This window comes from Giraffa tippelskirchi, chromosome 12, assembly GCF_054371585.1.
Source record: "Giraffa tippelskirchi isolate mGirTip1 chromosome 12, T2T-mGirTip1v1.2.pri, whole genome shotgun sequence".
Classification (NCBI taxonomy): domain Eukaryota; kingdom Metazoa; phylum Chordata; class Mammalia; order Artiodactyla; family Giraffidae; genus Giraffa; species Giraffa tippelskirchi.
Window position 1 is genome coordinate 38456473 of NC_137286.1, and position 22290 is coordinate 38478762.

At 44.1% G+C, this 22290-nt stretch overlaps 1 protein-coding gene and 1 non-coding gene across 12 annotated transcripts in view; one reads left to right on the plus strand and one right to left on the minus strand.

Annotated features, from left to right (window-relative positions):
* TJP1 (tight junction protein 1) overlaps positions 1 to 22290 on the plus strand; it is a 338414-nt gene that overhangs the window by 4873 nt on the left and 311251 nt on the right. The window lies entirely within an intron of this gene.
* Positions 14378 to 14450, minus strand: TRNAW-CCA (transfer RNA tryptophan (anticodon CCA)). The gene has a single exon. It is a non-coding gene; the product is annotated as a tRNA-Trp (tRNA).

Consider the following 22290-nt stretch of genomic DNA (forward strand, 5'->3'; position numbering starts at 1 on the left):
TACCCTCCTGTGTCTACAAGTCCTTTCTCTAAATCTGCGTCTCTATGCCTTGGAAATAGGTTCATCTGTAATGGTGTTTTGTTCTTTATTGGAGCCCCAACTCTGCACTTTCGGAGCCTCCCAGATAACTCTGCATTTCAGTGGTAAAATTCTAACATCTCAATGGAGGTTAAGAATCATGTATTGACCCCCTAAAATGTGTTCTAATGCTTCTTTGTGTGCTCAGCTGTGGCCAGCTCTTTGCAAGCTCCTGGAATGTAGCCTGCCAGGCTCCTCTGTCTGTAGAATTTCCCAGGCAAGAATACTAGAGTGGGTTGCCATTTCCTTCTCCAGGGGATCTTCCTGACCCAAGGATTGGACCCACATCTCCTGCATTGGCAGGTGGATTCTTTACCACTGAGCCACCTGACAAGCCCAATAGATACATATAGTTTCTCTCATTTGTGGTCAGCTCCTAAGAATGATGGTTCTCCAAATGCCTTAGTGGGTTCTGATTCAGCTCAAGTCCCAAGAACTCTGTTAGAACAAATGTTTCCCCTACAACCAACTCAGCATATGGATGGTTTGCATGAGGACAGATACCAAAAATAATACAGACAGAATTTGTCAAACAGGAAATACACTGAATTGGCATGTCACAAAATTAAATAACTGAAAAGTTATGTTCAAATTTTACCAATTTTTTATTTCCTTTCATAAAACAGCATGTCCCAGTAACAATTAATCATTTAGTTCAATACTTTGAGAAAGAATTCTTGATATATTCATAAATCTGCATATATCTTTATACATTTGAGTTGTTACAACAAAATAACTTCAACAAGGTGGCGTTTAAAGACAAATATTTATTTCTCACAGTTCTGGATTCTGGGACATCCAAGATCAAGGTGCTGGCAGATTCAGTGACTGGCGAGAGCTTCTTGATTCATAGATGGCTGCTTTCTCTCTGTTTTCTCACCTGGGAGAGGAAGCAAGAGGGCTCTCTGGGGGCCCCTTTTATAAGGGCACTAATCCTACCTGTGAGGGCTCCACCCTCATGACCTAACCACCTCCCAAAGACTCCTCCTAACACCCTCAATATTACAGGTTACAATCTAAACATAGAATTTGGAGCGGGGGGGCCTTCCTAGGTGGTGCTAGTAGTAAAGAGTACCTGCCTGTGCAGGAGACACAAGAGACTCAGGTTCCATCACTGGGTCAGGAAGATCCCCTGGAGTAGGAAATGGCAACCAACTCCAGTATTCTTGCCTGGAGAATCCCATGGACAGAGGAGCCTGGCAGGCTACAGTCCGTGAGGTCACAAAGAGTCAGACATGACTGAGCAACTAAACACAGGAGTAGACACAAACATTCAGTCTATAAATATATATATGTATAATATGGGCAAGTTTTATAAGGAGATACTTATTTTCTAAATAAATACTTTGAACAAATGTTTACTGAGCACTGTAGGGCTAAGTTTTGGGAGGAATGCAAAGAAGTAAAAGGTGGTTCCTCCCCTCAAAAACACTTATCCGCACACCCTCATTACTGTTCTGCTATTTCTGCTTCTGTAACCTCACCCACTCCATGCCCCTGGTTTAATTTTTTTTTTTTTACTTTTATTGGAGATAAAATTTACATATGTGAAAATGGCATAGTGACAGAACCACAGAGTTGGCTTATCATTTTAGCAAATACATACACTCAGGACAGAGAACATCTCCATTAGTCCAGAAAGTTCTTTATCTCTCACCAGGCAATCACTCACCAACCAGAGGTGACTAGTAGGACTTTTTCTTTTTTTCGCATTAGCCGAGCTCTGTCTATTCTAAAAAGCCGTCTAAAAGAGGTACACAGCATTTACTCTTTTGCATCCAGATTCTTTTGCTTCACATAACGTGTGAGGGGCTCATCCATTCAATAAATATTTTTTAAAGTAAAGATTCTGGACTAGAAAGTGGTGAGAGCAGAAAGCTTGAGATGAGGACAGATTGGATGAGTGGGTTAGTGTCTGTCTGTGACTTTCCCTGGAAGCCAGAGAAAGGGACTTTTACTCTTATTTTCCTGGCTCCAAGTCAACAGTCTGCTTCATCCTTGCTGAAAGGGCCTGAGAGCTGTTTCTGACCCACGTCCCATCCCCCACTGCCTTGTGAGTCACTGCGGTGCCACTGAGGGGGGTTCTGGTGCCAAACTCTTCTTGGACCCACTGTGCTCACATCTCCCCTGAAGAACTAGCCCATCCGTAAGTCCTCCCCACCCACCCCCGACCCCTGTCCCCTGGAAAGATAGGAGAAGGAGCTCAGAATTTGGCACAGGCCTTTGAGAGATGGTGTGTGCCTCCTCAGGGGGTGGCATTGGGAGGGTCAGTGACACGAAAAGCCTGAGCAGAGCAGTTGGGGAGCCACAGCCAGGGCTGGCCACCAGGACCCAGTTGGGAACCTGGCTGTGTACTGGTCACAGAGGGACTCGGGCCATCCGGCAAGGCTGCTAAGACGGTTTGATCTGAGTGGGTGTCATATGGGGTCAAGAATGCCATAGACCAAGCATCAAACACAGCAGTGATAAAAGGTCTGCTGCCTGGGTCAGGCTCAGAATGCCAGCATCGAGCTCTGGGATTGGAATCCATCAAGGAAGAAGAAGACAGTCTGGACTCAAGCTAAGTGTTGGGACGTAGCGAGTCCAAGGCAAGGAAGGTGTTGTTTTCCAACAAGAAGCTGGAGAGGTGTTTTCCAGCAGAGGAAGGGGTGCCAGGAGGCTGATACTGGAGATCTTTCCTTCCTGCTAAGTCGCTTCAGTCATGTCCGACTCTGTGCGATCCCATAGACGGCAGCCCACCAGGCTCCACCGTCCCTAGGATTCTCTAGGCAAGAATACTGGAGTGGGTTGCCATTTCCTTCTCCAGTGCATGAAGGGGAAAAGTGAAAGTGAAGTCACTCAGTCGTGTCCGACTCTTAGCGACCCCATGGACTGTAGCCTACCAGGCTCCTCCGTCCATGGGGTTTTCTAGGCAAGAGTACTGGAGTAGGGTGCCGTTGCCTTCTCCGCTTTCCTTCGTAGAGAAGTGTAAATTTAAAGGCCTTGAGAAAAGGGCAGGAGAACTTCAAGGTGCCTTGTCATAATCAATAGGAGCAAAGATGGCCCCAGGTGTTGGAATCTGGGTATGTTAATTATTGCTTGCTACATAATAAATTATCTTCAAGTCATCGCAGTATGTGTAGCTTAAAAAACAGTTTTGAGGGACTTTCCTGGTGATCCAGAGGTTAAGACACTGCACTTCCATGGTAGAAGGCGCAGGTTCAATTCCTAGTCAGGGAACTGAGATCCCCACATGCCAAGAAGACAAAAACAAAAGCAGAAAATCCCACAGTTATCATCTCATCATTTCTGTGGGTCAGGAATCCAGGCACAATTTATCTGGTTTACACAGCTCAGGGGTTCTCACATGCCATCACAATCAGGATGTCTGCCAGGGCTGGGGTCTCATCTGAAGGCTTCATGGGAGAACGACCTACTTCCAGGCTCCCTCCCACGGTTGTTGGCAGGATTCAGCTCCCTCTGAGATGTTAGAACCAAGCTCTTGAATCTTTACTGGCAGGTAGTTAGAAGCTTCAGATGGTAAAGAATCTGCCTGCAATGTAGAAGACCTGGGTTTGATATCTGGGTCAGGAAGATTCCCTGAAGAAGGCAATGGAAACCACTCCAGTATTCTTACCTAGAGCATCCCATGGACAGAGGAGCCTGGTGGGCTACAGTCCACAGGGTCGCAAAGAGTCGGACACAACTTAGTGACCAACACAGTTGGAAGCAGCCCAGAGTCTCTTACCATGTGAATTTTCCTCTTACTCTATCAGAGCAAACACTTGAGGAGAGTCAGAAAGATAGAGTATATGAAAAAGAGGGAAGTCTTTCATAACCTCTCCTCAAAAGTGATAACCCATTCCCTCTGCTGTATTTTGTTCATTAAAGTTAAGTCAGTGGTCCAGCCCATACACACAAAGTCATGAATACCAGGAGGCGGGGATCATTGGGGGCCATTTGGGAAGCTCTTCCTCCCTAGAGGACTCAAAGAGTGGAAATACCATGGGCCACAATGGGACAGTTGAGATGGAGATCACAGGGACCCAGATGATGATATTGTTTAGTTGCTCAGTCGTGTCTGACTCTTTGTGACCCCCTGGACTGTAGCCTGCCAAGCTCCTCTGTCCATGGGATTTCCCAGGCAAGAATACTGGAGTGGGTTGCCATTTCCTTCTTCAGGGTATCTTCCCAAGCCAGGGATCAAACCCAGGTCTCCTGCATTAGCAGGCAGATCCTTTAATGTCTGAGCCACCAGGGAAGATCTAGATGCTGTATTCATGGTAGGTGTCCCTCAACCCATGCCCATCTGAGCCCTGGGAGAGCTCATAGATTGGGAAGTACCCTGTTTTGACCATGCCCACGACATGTTCATTTCATTGCAGAGTAAACTGATCTGTCTTCTAGACAATCACGACTGCCCTTGAGAGGTCTAAGAGATTCTTCCTGGGAATGTCTGTTTATCAGCAATTTCCTCTTGATTCCCAGAGAACCAACATAAGCCTGACCTTGGCGGTGTTGTTGAACCACAGAGACAAAAGAAGCCTCTTTCTTTTCTTTCTTTTTTTTTTTTTTGAGACAGTATAAGGCCTAAAAAATTGTTTCACCTTCACTGCAATTGTTACTTTTCTGGAAAGGGTCTCTTCTGATTTTAGACAAGGGTGTAACTAATGCCTGCTGATTCTAGCTCACAAAGTTCTTTCGGGAGCCAAGTGAGATAAGGTTCATAAATGCATTTTGAGGGGACTTCCCTGGTTGTCCAGTGGTTAAGACTTCACTTTTCAATGCAAGCGGTGCAGGTTTTATCACTTTTATGGGAGCTAAGATTCCAAATGCCAGGGGCCAAAACACCAAAAACGTTCAATAGAAGCAATATTGTAAACAGATTCTTTACCATCTGAGCCATGAGCGAAGCCCACATAGCTATACAATACTATATGTTCCAGATGTAGCATATGCTGCTGCTGCTGCTGCTAAGTTGCTTCAGTCGTGTCTGACGCTGTGCAACCCCATGGACAGCAGCCCACCAGGCTCCTCTGTCCACGGAATTCTTTAGGCAAGAATGCTGGAATGGGTTGCTATTTCCTTCTCCTAGATGTATCATATAGTCATTCACAATTTTAGAGTTATTATAAAGATCACAGTCTATTTATAGTTATTAAAATATTGGCAGTATTCCCCATTTTGTACAATACATCCTTGTAGCTTATTTTATATCTGAAAGTTTGCACCTGCTAATGCCCTATCCTTGAATTGCCCCTCCCTCTTCCCTCTTCCCCACCTCCCTGGTAACCATTAGTTTGTTCTCTGTGTCTGTGAGTCTTCTTTTTTGTTGTGTTCACTACTTTGTTGTATTTTCAGATTCCTCATATGAATATCATGCAACTTTGACATGGATCTCTTTGAGGCATTATGTCTGTCTGCATTGTAGATAGGGAAACCACATCTTCTGAAGCTCAACCCTACATAGGCAGTAAAGGGCTGAGCTATGTCCAGACCCAGGCCCACCTGCTCCCTTCTCCCCCTGGCGCCCCTGAGGTCCCCCAGTCATGTCAGGAGACACTCTTCTTCATGTCTTCTGATTTCCCCCAGTAACTGGGGATTCTGCCTCAGGTAGAAAACAGCCATCTGGGCAAACTCCTGACACACACGTATTTCTGCCACAGCTTATTAAATATGGATATATTTCATTGGATAAAAAAGATTAACTTGTATTTTGTAAAAAAAAAAAAAAAGTTTGAAGAAAATATTGTAGCCCTGGTAACAGTGTATATCCACATCAAATACAAAGGCTGAAATTTCCCATTGCTAGTGGGTTAGGTCACCTCTGTGCTGTTAAGTATCTACATTAGATGAAGTACCACACAGCCTTAGGATTTATTCCTTTGCAGGCATCGACTCCTTTGCAGGCATCGACTCCAGGGTGTAACCCTTTAATCTATAAAAAGTACTAACTAAAAGTAACTGTTACCATAGCAACACACTGCCTGCATCAGGAGCCTCCAAAAGCAGAGTGCTCTGGAAACGAAGTGCACCAGGGCTACCGAGACTCCAGGTGTGGACTTTGAATTACTGTTCACACTTGCAGCTTCGTTCTGAGGTTCAGAAGGACATCTCAAAGCTTGCCCCATACATACACTGTTTGAAAATTAAAGGAGAGTATTTCATTAGTGGATGCTGGTTTTTTATATATAATATTATATACATATATATTTGGGGGCTTCCCAGGTGGCTCATGGTAAAGAATCCACCTGCCAGTGCAGGTGCTACAGGAGACTCTGGTTCGATCCCTGGGTCGGGAAGATCCCCCTGGAGTAGGAAATGGCAACCCACTCCAGTACTCTTGTCTGGAGAATCTTATGGACAGAGGAGCCTGGTGGACTACAGTCCATGGGGTCACAAAGAATCGGACACAACTGAGCATGTACGCACATAAATATATTTGAGGAACTTAAAAAATGAACTTTAAAGTGCATGGGTGGATGGGTAGGGTCCATGAATAGCTATGATACTTTGGCAAAAGAAGAGCTAGGGGTTTCAGGCACGCTCTCCACATGAAGTTACACTACAGAGTTGTAGCAAGAAGGCAGTGTGCTCTGGAAAAACAAAGAGGTGAATGTAGCTGCTGAGAGAGCCATGGACCCACAAGCCACACAAAGGTCTGGGGATGGGCTTGGGAGAGCAGCAGCCCCCCAGACCAGCGGGGAGAAGCCCATGTGTTAGCAACAGCGATTGGGACACCTGTCTCAATAAATGGATTCCTCCCTACCCACCCCTCTCAAAATAGGCAACGTCCTTTTAGAGTCAATACCTAAACAGGAAAAGTATGAATGGCCCTCGAGATTGTCATACTGAGTGAATTAAGTTAGACAGAGAAAGACAAATATCATATGATATCACTTAAATGTAGAATCTAAAAAAAAGGGTACAAATGAACTTATCTATAAAACAAAAATAGAGTCGCAGATGTAGAAAACAAACTTAGTGATTGCCAGAGGGGAAGGGAGGGAGGGATAAACTGGGAGACTGGGATTGATAAACACTATTATATATAAAATAGATAACCAACAAGGACCTGCTGTATAGCACATGGAACTTTACTAAATACTCTGTAATGACCTATATAGGGAAAGAATCTTAAAGAAAAAGATAGATATAGCTATGCTGTTGTTCAGTCGAGCTAAGTTGCGTCCAACTCTTTGCGATCCCATGGGCTGCAGCACACCAGGCTCCCCTGCCCTCCACTATATATGTATATGTGTAACTAATTCACTTTGCTGTACATCTGAAACTAACACTACATTGTAAATCAACTATATGCCAATAAATTTTTTGCAAAAGACAAGAAAAAGTAAAACCATGAAGTGGATGCAAAAAGCTCAAAGGAAATGTCTTGGAGACCTCAGGGAGAAGACTGATCATACAAGAGCCTCAATTTACCAACAACAGGGCAAAGTAGGATGGATAAGACCACATAAAAACTCTATATGTGACCCTGTGAAAGCCTCTTAGTCAAAGTTAGCAGGAAACAAGCATCTGGAAGAAGACTTGAAATGAATAAGATTGGCAAGGGGCTCATAGACAGAACGACTCTATCCGAGAGGATTTTCCATGCAATGGGAATGTTCCAGGTTTGCTCTGGCCAAGAGCCATGAATGGCTACTGAGCACTTGAAATGAGGCCAGTGTGCCTGAGCAGCTGTACTTTAATTAATTGTCATTCTAACAGGCGCACAGGACCTATAATGACCCCACTGGGCAGCACAGACCTGGAATATACAAGAAACTCCTACAGGCCAATAAGGAAAGAGAGAAAACTCAAAATACGAAGAGGCAAAGAGAAAAACGTGGCTTCATCTTAATTTTTTACCTTCATTCTCCTCTGTCTCCATTTCTTTGCTCATTGTATTTTGATTTTGTATGTATGCACTCCTCTAATGCACCTCCAGCCCCCTTCTGGCAGTGAGATGTCACATATGGAGCTGACAAGGGTCCTCTCCTGGAACTAGCCACCCTGGCTGGGCCTTTCCGCCCCACTCTACCCCTGACTCTGAGCTTCTATGGGACAGGCCAGCAACACACATGGAGAAGCTCCACATTCTTGTATGATGAGCCCAGGCCCAGGTTTTGTGGGATTGCATGTGTTCCAGTTTATTTGAGGAAGAAACATTTATCAGCTACTAAGCCTTCTAAGACAGTAAGCAGAGGGGTCACTGATGTTTCCAGCTCGAAGCAGGCTATTTGGATGGATCCGTCATATCCTTTTTGCTCTTTACATAGTAGAGAAAGACGTCTAAAGTTGGGTAAAGTTTCCAGCCAAAGAGAATATGGAAGAAACTAATTTATTACTTAATGGAACAGGATCAGTATTTCATGTTCTTCCTGTCACTGCACCCTCAGAAGACGATCACGGTGGAGCCATCCTAGGAAGGATACTTGTCAGGCAAAGGGCAATGAGTTCTCTAGGAAGCAGGAAGGAACCCAGGCCTCCTGTGATGGTGCCACCCATGGCATTGCAGAGGAAACAGGCATCAAACAAGGGTGGTTTGGTTCAGAAAAAGTCTTTGAGACAGGAACTATCTGTTCCATGATTATTGTGTGTTAGTCACACAGTCATGTCTGACTCTTTGCGAGCTCTCGGACTGGAGTCCACCAGGCTTTGCTGTCCATGGGATTTCCCAGGGAAGAATACTGGAGTGGGTTGCCATTCCCTTCCCTGAATCGGCCAACAAAAGCAGGTCATTTACTCCTCCAGAAGTATGAAACCGAAGGATATGACGCTGTCCTCTTTGTAGGACAAAAGTAACCAACAAAACTGGAAACTTTGTGTGGTTCCTTGTGCAGCCCTGACCCAGAAAAGGCAGCCGTACCCTGCTAGGAGACAACGGGGAGGCTACCAAGCCAAGGTCCTGGGGCTGCGGGACAGACAAGCTTCAGGTCCCAGATGGTATGAATGGAGAGGCAAGGATCAGGGAGGCAGCTGAGAGTCTAGGGGTGGAATTAGCAACAGAGAGAGAGAGCTGGGCCAAGCTGAGGACCCTTGGGCATCCACACCACAATCAGTCAGTCCATCAGTCAGTTGGAAAGCCCCAAGGTCATTCCAATAGTAGATGCCATTGATCTTCAAACCCCAAGCCAAGCACTAAGATTCTACTGTGTTTTTGTTGACTTGATAAATCTTTAGAATAAGTGAAGCCAGGCGTGGCAACAAGCCCCAGGGTTTTGGAAGCTCCATGGAAGATGATGCCTCTTCCCCAGGGGTGTTCCTGGCTAGATCAGGCAGGCAGCGCCCTGTAGCTGGTGGTTCAGGGTGCTCAGAGACCAGCAGAAACCTGAAGAAGGGAATGGCTGTGACCCACATGTGGCAGGAGGAAGTGCCAGAGGGCCCGGTTCTAAACTCCAGTTTGACTGGCTGTGAAATCTCCTGTTTTACACTTCATAATGAATAATAATCGTCCATGTTTCCTTTCATCAGGAATGCATCATACAGAATTAACCCACTCAGCCCTGAAACATCTTTAAGCAATTTAATAACTGTTTATGTTAAAACATAATTTAAGTGTTCAATGAGGCTGCCTTTGATGGAAAACTTCTTGTGTAGTCATTTCACTGAATCTCCCAAACAAGTCCTTTGGGTGGCTTGTTAAATTTTTTTGTAAATTTGAGGATCAACTCTTTTGTTGCAGGAAGGGGACCACCTCCAGGGCCCAAGAGTGGGCTCTCCTCTAACACTCGGAAATGAATTGTCTGAGGAGACACACATGCTGACAGAGTAAGAGACTTTACTGGGAAGGGGCGCCTGGGAGGAGAGCAGCAGGTCAGGGAACCCAGGAGAACCGCTCTGCCATAAGGCTTGCAGTCTCAGGTTTCATGGTGATGGGTTCGATTTTGGGTTGTCTTGGCCAGTCATCTTGTTTGGTCCATACTTGGTGACTCAGGGTCCTTCCTGGTGGTGCAGGCCTCTCTTGGCCAAGATGAACTCAAGCACAAAATATTCTGGGAGGTTGCTAGGATATATTATGGGCTAGCATGTCCTCCTCCTTTCAGCCCCTCCCAAATTCTTCCAGGTTAGTTTTCGTGGCAGCATCGAGCGTTCTTTATCCAGATGTCCTATTGTGAGACAATTCAGGCAAGTGGTTATCCTTCTGCCTGGTCGAGGTGGACATTTTCCATCAGCGGTTCTCTAACCCTTTCTTTCAGAAGTTATTATGATGTAATTCAAAGTTTCAAGTCAGACAGAGCTGGGGTGAAGCATGGTCCCCTGCAAGGCTCTTCACCACCTCTGTGCACCTGTTTCCTCATCTGCAGTGGGGGCTGCTTTGAAAGTGAAGTGAGTGAACCTCAACGTCTGTTGCCTCCTCCTCGCTTTGCTGTCCCTTTCTTACAAGGGTTCTATAATGTGACCTCATGTACGGAGAAGGCATTCGGCCCGCAGACATTTCTGATGTGGGAAGAGCAGGGAAGTGAGGCGGAGGGCAGGCATGTGGGGCAGCATGCCCTAGGCTTTTCTAACTGGCAGCCCCCACCATGGCCCCAGCCCACCATGCCCAGGGCGCTGTCTTCCTGGATCCCACGGTCCCTAGAGCCCAGCTGCGGCGGTGACTGCAGGGACCTGAGTGCTAGGCCCTGGTGACTGTGAAGAGGGAGAAAGGAAGAGTCTCTAAGGGCTCCTCTGAAAGTCAAGAGGAGAATTATACTTTAAAAATACTTCAGAGCAGTAGGGGGCTTTTGTTTTCTTTTGTTTTCAAATTTCTATTGTGGTAAAATTGTATGTAACAGAAAATTTGCCATCTCATGTGGAATACTCCTCAGCCATAAAAAAGAATGAAATAAGGCCATCTGCAGCAACATGGATGGATCTAGAGATTATCATACTAAGTGAAGTATGGCAAGGAAATACAAATATCACCTATATGTGGAATCTAAAATATGACACAAATGACCTTATCTATGAAACAGAAACAGACTCACAGACATAGAGAACAGACTTGTGGTTGCCAAGAGGGAGGGTGTGGAAGAGGGATGGATTGGGAGTTTGGGATTAGCAGATGTAAACTATTATATATAGGATGGAAAAACAACAAGGACCTACTATAGAGCACAGGGAACTATACTCAATATTCTAGATAAACCACAGTGAAAAAGAATGTATATGTATGTATAACTGAATCATTTTGCTGCACAACAGAAATTAACACAACACTGTAAATCAACTATACTTCAATAAAATAAAAATAAAGAGTACTCTGACAAAAAGAAAAAAATTACCATTTTAACCATTTTTTTAACTGTAGTATAATTGATTTATAACATTATATTAGTTTCAGGTATATAAATATACTAGTTCAATATTTTTTATAGATGATATAACAACTTTAAAGTTGTTATAAAATATTAGCTATATTCTTTGTGCCATACAATATAGCCTTGTACTTTATATTATTTTATTTTTTAAAGAGATATTTTGTTTTATTTTTTAATATTTATTTATTTATTTGGCTGAACTGGGAGTTTGTTGTGGCATGTGGGATCTTTAATTGTAGCATGCTGGATCTAGTTCCCTGACCAGGGATTGAACTCAGGCCCCCTGCATTGGGAGCAGAGTCTTATCCACTGGACTGTAAGGGAAGTCCTCATTTATTTTGTACATAGTAGTTGGTAGCTCTTCCCCAACTCCTGCTTTGCCCCTCCCCTCTTTCTCCTTCCCACTGGTAACCACTAGTTTGTTCCTTATGTCCATGAGTTTATCTCTCTTTTGCTACATTCATTTATTTATTTTATTTTTTGGATTCCACATATAAGTGATAATGTACTGTATTTATCTTTCTTTGTCTGACATTTCACTAAGCATAATATGCTCCAAGTCAATCCAAGTTTATAAATGGTAAGATTTCATTTTTTTTATGGCTAAGTAGTATTTCCACTATATATATATATGCATGCATTTTGTTGTTGTTTAGTCACCCAGTCATGTCTGACTCTGTGACCCCATGGACCATGGCCTGCCAGGCTCCTCTGTCCATGGGATTTCCCGGGCAAGAATACAGGAATAGGTTGCTATTTCCTTTTCCAGGGTATCTTCCCAACCCAGGGATCGAACCCGCATTTCCTGAATTTCAGGCAGATACGTTGCTGTTTAGACACCTGGGAAGCCCAAATATATATAAATATATATAAATCACATCTTCTTTATCCACTCATCTGTTGATGGACACTTAGGTTGCTTCCAAATCTTGGCTATTGTAAATAGTGTTGCAATGAACATTGGGGTGTATGCATCTTTTTAAGTTAGTGTTTTCATTTTCTTCCAATGTATGGCCAAGGTGGAATTGCTGGGTCACATGGTAGTTTTAGCTTTTTGAGGAAACTCCATACTGTTTTCCACAGTGACTATACCAGTTTACATCCCCACCAACAGTGTAGGGGTTTCTCCACATCCTCACCAGCACTTATTATGTGTGGTCTTTTTGATGATAGTCATTCTGACAGATGTGTGGTGACATCGCATTGTGATTTTGATGTGCATTTCTCTGATGATTGGTGATGTTAAGTATCTTTTCCTGTGCCTGTTGGCCATCTGTCTTTGGAAAAATGTCTGTTCAGGCCTTCAACTCATTTTTTAATTGGGTTCTTTGGGTTTTTTTTTTTTTTATTTTAATTGAGCCGTGGAAACTGTTTGTAAATTTTGGATATTAACCCCTTGTTAATCATATCATTTCCAATTATTTTTTCTCATTCAATAGGTTGTCTTTTTAAAAATAATTTTATTTGTTTATTTATTTTTGGCTGTGTTGGGTTTTCATTGCTATGCGGACTTTTCTCTAGTTGCAGAGAGCAGGGGCTACTGGCTAGTTGTGGTGTGTGGGCTTCTCACTGCAGTGGTGTCTCTTGTTGTGGCGCTCAGGTTCTAGGGCACATGGGCTTCAGTGGTTGTCTTTTTGTGACTGGCTTGCTTTACTCAGCATAATGTTCCCTAGGTTCATCCATGTTGTTGCTTGTGTCAGAATTTACTTCCTTTTTAAGGCTGAATAATCTTCCATTGTATGGAGAGAGCACAATTTGCAGAGCAGTGTTTTTTATGTGCTTATTTTTTCTTTGCCTGTGGGAAGAAAATCTCTTCTAAAAAATCTTACATTTTTTACTCAGCCTATTTACAGTCATATTTGCAGGTAAATGATTTTCTTCAGCATTGCAGTACAAAATAATGTCAAAGAAGTTGTTAACGCTTAGATCCAACAATCCACTCACGATGTAGTAACTTTCCCTTCTGGTCTGTTATTTGCTTGGAGATAAAAATAGAGATTTCAACCTCAGAGTGGAGTTGCTTTACTGTATTAATTTAGTGTGTTATAATTAAAACTGTTGTGAATTCTGTAGCTGCATTTTTTAGAGGCTGAAACCTTTTCACAGTTTGGTTCAAGTAAATTCACACTTCTTGAGTTCTGTTTTGTGCTTTAGGATCTAAAAATAAATGAAGGATTAAAAACAAAAGGAGACAACACCATTGTGGCGTGCCGGGGCTTGTGCAGAAGCAAAAGAGTGTGTGCAATGCCTAGTGTGCCTCTAAATGAGCTGAAGCTCTGGGACTAAGTTTGAGCCCAAGGATCCTATTGCACGTGTCTTTCTCCTAACTTTTGATTGAGGTCAGCTCCCTGAACCCATCGTCAACTCTGCTCTCATGTTTCAGACTGCTGCTACTGCTAAGTCGCTTTAGTCGTGTCCGACTCTGTGCGACCCCATAGATGGCAGCCCACCAGGCTCCCCCATCCCTGGGATTCTCCAGACTGAATTCTCTTTAAATCAGTTGAAGTATTATTTTTAAAAGAAAGAGAACTCTCCAGAGGAAGGAGGTTGCTAAAGTGTATTCATTGTATTTGCCACCAGAGTTTTGGGGATGGCAGGAGCCTTAGCGATTGGTGGGACATAGGCCACTTGGGGCTCCCTAGCATCGCACCCTAATGTCTGTCTTGGGGGGTCTTCCATCAGATAAGGGGCACTGGGTCCTTGTCTCCTGCCTCAGTGCAGCCTGGAGGCTACATGTTAACACTGAATCTTGAGGACTGGATGCAAGGGTAGGGGGCAGGGGCAGGGATTAGAGGTCATGCTGTTCTGGTGGCAGTAGCTGTATCCCAATGGGGATCTTCCTGTCAGTTCCTACTTCCTGCCTGTCCAGGGATTTCTGGTCCTGCTGCTCTGGAGGCAGCATGGGCCTTCAGTACATGTTTGTTTGTTTGTTTGTTTGTTTAAATTTTTATTTATTTACTTACTTGACTGTGCCAGATCTTAGTTGTAGCAGATCTTAGCTGTAGTGAGGGATCTAGTTCCCTGACCAGGGATTGAACCTGGGCCCCCTGCATTGGCAGCATGGAGTTCTAACCACTGGACCACCAGGGATGTCCCCTGCATGTTTGTGGGTACAAATGCCTGGAAACCAGCAGCCTAGGGTTCACAGGAAAGTCAGGGAATGTAACCTTGGTTCGGAAGCACACTTCAGTCAGGTGCCAGTACTGCCTCTTACGAGATGCGTGGCCTTGGACCAAAGCTTCCCCCACGGTGTTTTCCATTCCTCATTGTCCAGCAGGGTGGAGGGTTTGCCTTGCACAGTCACTGTCAAACAAGACCTGAATGTGAGAGTACTTTTTAAACTATAACTTGCTATACATCAGAAATAACTTTACTTTTGTTAACCAGAAGCCTGCAAGCCCACTAGAGTTGGATTGAAATGGCTTTGTGTTTACAGTTACAGCTCTCATGTCACTGCCTCCTAACCTAACCTCGTCTGCTAGATACCTCTGTCCTATTCCTGGAAGGACTGCTTCAGGCTTCAAGGTTGGCTTAATCCAGGCACTCCAGTCCTCCAGTGCTGTGCCTGTAGTGTCTGCCTCATGTTTATTTCCCAACACAGAGGTGTCCAAGGGAAGCAGCAGGAGTCCATTCCATAGCTCTCTCAAAAGGAAATGACGTGTACGTGCTACTATATTTAAAATGGGTACCAATAAAGGTTTACTGTACCACACGGGGAACTCTGCTCAATATTCTGTAATAACCTAAATGGGAAAAGAACTAGAAAAAGAATAGACACATGTATATGAATAATTGAATCACTTTGCTGTACATATGAAACTAACACAGCATTGTTATTAATAGTCAACTATACTCTAATTTAAAATAAAACAAATGGATCTTAACACTTAAGAAAAAAACCATAGTGTAACAAAAAGGAAATGAACCTACAGGAAAGCAGAGGCATAACATTCTTTGACATTGAAGCAGTATCTTTTTATAGATCCCTCTCCTAGAGTAATGGAAATAAAAGCAAAAATACGTGTATGGGACCTAATTAAACTTAAAAGCTTTTGAACAGCAACAGAAGCCATCAACAAAATGAAAAGACAACCTACTGAATGGGAGGAAATATTTTCAGATTATTCTACAGACAAGGGATTAATTTCCAAAATAAACAGGTCACACAACTCAATATAAAAAAAAATCCAAACAACCCTATCAAAAATGGGCAGAAGATCTAAACAGATATTTCTCTAAAGAAGACATACAGATGACCAATAGCAGACAGATAGTATATGATATCACTTACATGCGAGATCTAAAATATGACATAAATGAATTTATTTACAAAACAAACAGATTCACAAACAGAGAACAGACTTGTGGTTGCCAAGGGGGAAGTAGGGAGGGATAAATTAGGAGGTTGGTGATTAGCAGATACATACTACTATATATACAATAGGTAAATGACGAAGACCTACTGTATAGCACAGGAAACTGTATTAAATATCCTATAATAAATAAGTGGAGGGATTTCCCTCATGGTCCAGTAGCTAAGACCCTACACTTCCAGTGTAGGGAGTGGGGTTCAATCCCTGGTTAGGGAACTAGATCCCACATACCACAACTAAACTTCACATACCTCAACTAAAAAAGATCCTGCATGCAGCAACTAAAGACTCCACATGTCACAACAAAGATCGAAGATTCCTATGTGCTGCAACCAAGACCAGGCACAGCTCAATAAATGTTAAAAAACAAAAAACCATAATGGAAAAGAAACATATTATCATAGACTGCAAGAGGAATATTTGAGATCACCTGATATTCTGGCTTTCTCATAATTATAAGACCGTTTAGGACTTCCCTAGTGGTCCAGTGGTTAAGAATCCACCTTGCAATGCAAGGGACACTGCTTGGATCCCTGGTCTGGGAAGATCCCACATGCCACAGAGCAACTAAGACTGTATGCCACAACTACCAAGCCCGGGCTCTAGATAGTCTGTGAGCCTTAACTACTAAGTCTGTGCTCTGCAACAAGAGAAGCCACAGCAACAAGAAGTCCAGGAACCACAATGAAGAGTAGCCTCCACTGGTGGCAACTAGAGAAAGCCCTCGTACAGCAACGAAGACCCACCACAACCAAAATAGAAAACTAAATAAATAAACCTTTTAAAAAAGAGAGAGAGTGCTTAGTTGATGTGGTTGGAGACCACGCTGGTGAGGAGCACAGTGGTTTTTTTGGTAAAGATGTAGCTGATCCCATCACAACATCAAAGTGTAAATGGGAACTATTTATATAACATTGAGGGTTGGGATCCAAATCATTTATACCCCTGAGTGGGGAAAAGTCTAATTACAAGAGCTGTCACAAGACTGTCCAGGGCATTCGCTAAAGCACTGTGTCTCAAAATTTAAGGTGCATATGGATTAAATGGGGATTTTGTCAAAAATACAGGTTTTGATTCAGGAGAGTTTGTATTTCTCATGAGCTCTCAGATGATGCTAGTGCTGCTTCTGTGAGGACGCACTTAATGTAGAAAGACTGAAAAACTAAGGGCAGTGGGAGACAAACATGATTCCCATTAGAGCCCTTCGTTCTACTAGTTCATTGAGTTTTAAAATGTAGATTTTGATCTAAGGGCTTGATTGCATGTGTGCTGATTCGCTTCAGTCGTGTCCTACTCTTTGTGATCCCATGGACTGTAGACCTCCAGGCTCCTCTGTCCATGGGATTCTCCAGGCAAGAATACTGGAGTGGGTTGCTGTGCCCTCCTCTAGGGGATCTTCCCGACCCAGGGATCGAACCCACATCTCTTATGTCTCCTGCATTGGCAGGTGGGTTCTTTTCCACTAATGCCACCTGGGAGGCCCAAAGACTCTTCTCCAACTGAGATCCATTAGCTCTGTCTAAGACGTACCAATGATGATTCCAGAGACCTTTGTTTAATTAGAATTTCATGTTTTTAAAGACTTGATTGCAAACGTGAAATTCTATCTAAATGAAGAACTCTAGAATCATTTGCTCATACTTTTTAGGAAGAGCTAATGGATCTCAGTTGGAGGAGAGACTTCCTTCTAGGGGGATTCAGAAACATTTAGAGTCAGCATGGTTGCCATGACAACAGGGAAATTCTACCACCATTTGGTGCCCGAAGGCCCAGGATGCTATCTGATAATGTGTGCAATAGTTCTGAACAAAGAACTGCCCCACCCAAAATGCCAAGAGAGCCCCATGAAGATATATGGCCAACCCCTTTGGAGATAGATGCTGAGCCCATGCCAGAGACCTCAGGCGATCAGTTCTTTGAACATCTTTTTGAATTTGTAGTCTGGAACAGTTGGCCTTGCCTGTGTGTTTTAGCGCATCTTTTCAGAATTTTGGCTGCCTTTGGAATTTTCCAGAGGAAAGAGAGGCCCACGCTGGTACCATATTTCATCAAGTAGTGGTCAATCTCTCAACAGAGGATGAGCTCAATGGGGAAGAATTCAGGAAGTCCTTCAGAGTCTGTATCCATTGATATTCTGAAAGAAAAATCAGAAAAGAGAAAAATGAAGTGAGACATTTTTAAAAGAGATTTATTTATTTCTATTTTTAAAAAGTATTTATTTATTTGTCTGCACCAGGTCTTAGTGAGGGGATGCAGATCTTTGTTGGAGGGGATGTAGATCTTTCCGATCTTTGTTATGGCATTGAACTCTTAGTTGCAGCATGTGGAATCTTGTTCCTTATGCTCAGTCACTCAGTTGTGTCTGACTCTTTGAGACCCCAAGGACTGTAGCCCACCAGGCTTCTCTGTCCATGGAATTCTCTAGGCAAGAATACTGCCATTTCCCTCTCCAGGGATCAAACCTGAGCCCCCTGCATTAGAAGCTCGGAATCTTAGCTGGACCAGCAGGGAAGTCCCAAGACATTTTTGAAGATAAGGAAAACTCGAATCAACTCAGTGTGGTAGAAAAGAGGCCTTCACAACTGTGGTTTCAGAGACTAGTTGAAAACAAAAGGATGAACTATTGGATACGGCAATAAGTATATTCAACACAATATAATTATGACAATAATGTGTAGCTTTTCAAGCTTCCATATTAAGTTTGAGTTGGGAAACTCCTGGAGGGGTTTTGCAGGGCCAGTGCCATTCAGTCTGGGGAAGGTTTGTTCATCCTGGGGGCCTGGGGGAGCCAAGAAGATGGGAACAATCTCCAGTGCCCAAGAGGGGCAGTTCCACTGTGTTCATACTCCAATTCCCCCCTCACCACACTGGGATAGCTATCCTCCAACAACTGTAAGATGGGTAAACACTTCATCTGATAAAAAGTTAGTTACATAAGTAACATCATGTGTTTGAAGCGCCCATAATCATGTGTTCACATGAAGATGCTCACTTGTGGGTGGCTGACCAGTCCCCCGACACAATATTCCCCGAACGCTGGAAGCAGGTGATGGTTCAGGGCCCCAGGCCTGGTAGGGCTCTCTTCTTCTGGGTGAGAACTGGCCGCACTGAGGCCAACTTGGCTTCAAGAACCAGAAGCTCCCTGCCCTGGTGAAACTTCTTATAAAGTGGTGTGTGGGGAATTGCTCAATATTTTATAATAACCTAAACGGGGAAATAACTTCAAAAAGAATAGATACCTGTTTATTAGAACTGAATCACTTTGCTGTGCACCTGAAACTAACATATCATTGTCAATCAACTATACTTCAATATAAAATAATAATTTTTTAAAAAGGGACTTCCCTGGTGATCCAATGGTTAAGAATCCGCCTGCTAACGCAGGGGATTCGAGTTCCATCCCTGGTCAGCCAAGCCTTGCTCCACAACTACTGAGCCCACGTGCCACAACAAGAGAAGCCACTACAATAAGAAGGCCACACACTGCAATGAAGAGTAGCTCCCACTTCCTGCAGCTAGAGAAAGCCTTTGCACAGCAATGAAGACCCAGCACAGCCAAAAATAAATAAGTAATTAATTAATTAAAAAAGAGGAGCTAAAGGCCTTGATTGTGGTGATAGTTTAATAGATATAGAGCTATCTCCATTTCATCAATTTGCATATATTAAATATACAGCTTTTGGCATATCAATCATACATCAATAAAGTGGTTTAAAAAGAAAAAAAAGGCATGGTGTGTGGAGGTTCTCCTGCAGTGGTGCCACAAGCTCCAGTGTAAGGGATGTAGGCAGGATGTCCAGGCCCCCTCCTGCAGAAGGCCGCTGTGAGACCCAGGAGGAACCACCAGGCCGGAGAGAGCCACGTGGAGAAGGCTGTGTGTGCTTTGCTCTGCAGCTCACACTCACTCTCATATGCTGTTACACCAGCTGTGAGTGTGTGCACACATGTGTGCTTCCCCTCAACCTGTAGCCTACCTGCAGCGATGCAGGCCACAGCCGGGATGTGCAGAGAAAATGTTGTTTCTCGTTGTGTTTACATAACGTCCCACCTTCCTCAAGTACCTCTCAGGGCAACAGAGCAAACACACCAACAAACCCGACTAAATGGTTCATCAGGTTTAAAGCTCAGAGACAAACGGGTCTTTCATTTGTTGCTGAGCATGGGCGAGCCTCCTGGTTCCATGTGTCCAAGTGTCTAAGTGTGAGACGGTCCTTCTCTTGGGTACTCCTGGCTGTGTGGGCACTGAGCTCCCTGATGGCTTGAGAGCTGAGGACTGGGGGAGGCTGCAGGTTTCCACAGGGGAGGCGTGGCCCCGATAGACCCAGCTTCTCCCCCATCTCTCTGGCTGAGCTCCTCCAAGAGCCTGCATTATCTTCCCTGTGACTCCTTCAGGGCCCCTGCAGCCTGGCCTCACCCCACCACCAAGACTCCGGGTAGCCACCGGAGTGGGGACCGGCAAACTGTTCAGCTGAGCTCTGGGCTCAGGACTCCTCAGGAAGCTGGGGCTCCTCACGTGGGCCCACGGGACCCCACCCAGCAGCCCCCTTGTAGATCCCCTGTATTCTTCACACGTTCCTGCTGGAGCTTGACACCCACATCACACTGACCACGTGGCCAGACCCTTCTTGCTCTCTTGTAGCACCCTCCTTCAGAAAGGAGGAGCTCCCTTCACATCTCTTCTTTGAGAGCTTCCTCTCACTGGACTGAAGAAAGCCCTGAGGCCCAGCAGAGACAGACAGAAGGACCCTCTTCTCTCATCACTCTGGGAGATGGTTTAAGTTCCAAGTCGGGACTAGGCCATTCGAATGGCTGCTCAATGAGTCAACCAAACGCACAAAGCCTTATTTCAAGCCTAGCATCAGGCCAAAGAGGGCACATGTGAGCTCTCTGCCCCGGCTAGCAAGCCTCTTGACTCTGCATCAAGATGAGAGAGGTTGAAATGAAATATGACTTAAGGATAAAATGCACTGGTTTTGTGTTTGTAAAATACTGTTTTCATTACAACTGTTTTATAGGGTCTTACAGGGGAAAACAAGACCAAGCAACAAAGAAATATATAATTCAGCAACTTTAATGGGGGCTTTCCAGGTGGCACAAGTGGTAAAGAATCTGCCTGCCAATGCAGAAGACACAGGAGACGCGGGTTCGATCCCTCAGTTGGGAAGATCTCCTGGAAAAGGGCATGGCAACCCAGTCTAGTATTCTTGCCTGGAGAATCCCATGGAGAGAGAAGCCTGTAAAGAGAACCATTGTTAACACCAGGCTTTTGACATCCAAAATGAGGCATGACTCATATTTTCCATGTGACCTGTTCATTTGACTATCTGCCTGTACAGCTAGAATCCTGGTTGTTAGTAGTCCATGCATTTGCCAGTTATTCTCCTGTCCTCTTTTCAGCCTCCCTCAACTAATTTCTGTTAACCTTCCCCAAAAAAGAGAGTACTTGAATATCAGAGCAAGTGACTTGCATTCCAGGACACACTGTAACTTCCAGAGCACTGAGTCAGCAATCTAACGATTTAGCCTGCATCCGCCTGACAGCTGTTTATTTCTTTCAGTGTAATTTCAGAGAAAAATATCCAGAAGGGATTTGCTGCCCTAGATCTATCAGGAAACATATTTAAGATATTCTGTAGTTTCATAATATGAAAAACTAAAGCTAAATCATCCTATCATAAAAGGGTTACAATTTCAGGTATTGTTTATCTGAACTCAGGCAGAAAGGTGTCAAAAGCATGGAACAGATGCCTTGTAGAGATTCAGTGAGGTGACACATGGGAACAGCAGAAGGTGAGAAATGTTTCCAGTACTATTTTAAGGCAATTGGGGAATAAAAGAATTGGAAAGAACCTTTCAGTGTTAGCTGATTGAGATCCAAGGTTTCAGCACCTAGACAGGAGCTTCCTTCCTGAATTCTGGCAGGCGTGTAGGGCTGCTCAGAGATCAGAAAACCTTGGAATCACAGCCAGTGACTGTAAGAAGAGCCAGGTCGGAAGGACTGATTCCTCAGGCTCAGACTGAAGTCAAGGACTTGAGCAGCAAGCCAGATAGGGACCAAAGGCCAAATCAGTCCCCTGAGAGGAAGACATGGGACCAAATCAGCTTCCAGAAGCCAGGAGAGAGTGTGGTCAGCAGTTTGTACCCACATGGTGACTTATCGGTTCTCCTGATTCCAATTCTGTCCCTCCTTGGTGCTTCAGACTTAGAGCAACCAGGTGGCACTTGTGGTATAGAACCTGCCTTCCAATGCCAGAGATGTAAGAGATGAGGGTTTGATCCCTGGGTTGGGAAGATCCCCTAGAGAAGGAAATGGCTACCCACTCCAGGATTCTTGCCTGGAGAATCTCATGGACAGAGGAGCCTGTCAGGTTACAGTCCGTGGTATTTCAGAGTCAGACATGACTGAAGTGAGCTAGCGTGCAGGAAGATAACTAAAACCAAAAATAGTCCAAAAGTTGACAAAAGAATGAAAATGATACACAACAAAATATCTACTTACTAAAAAAGAGGTGATAGAGGAGGAATAGAGAAACCAAGAGTCATATAGAAAACAAATG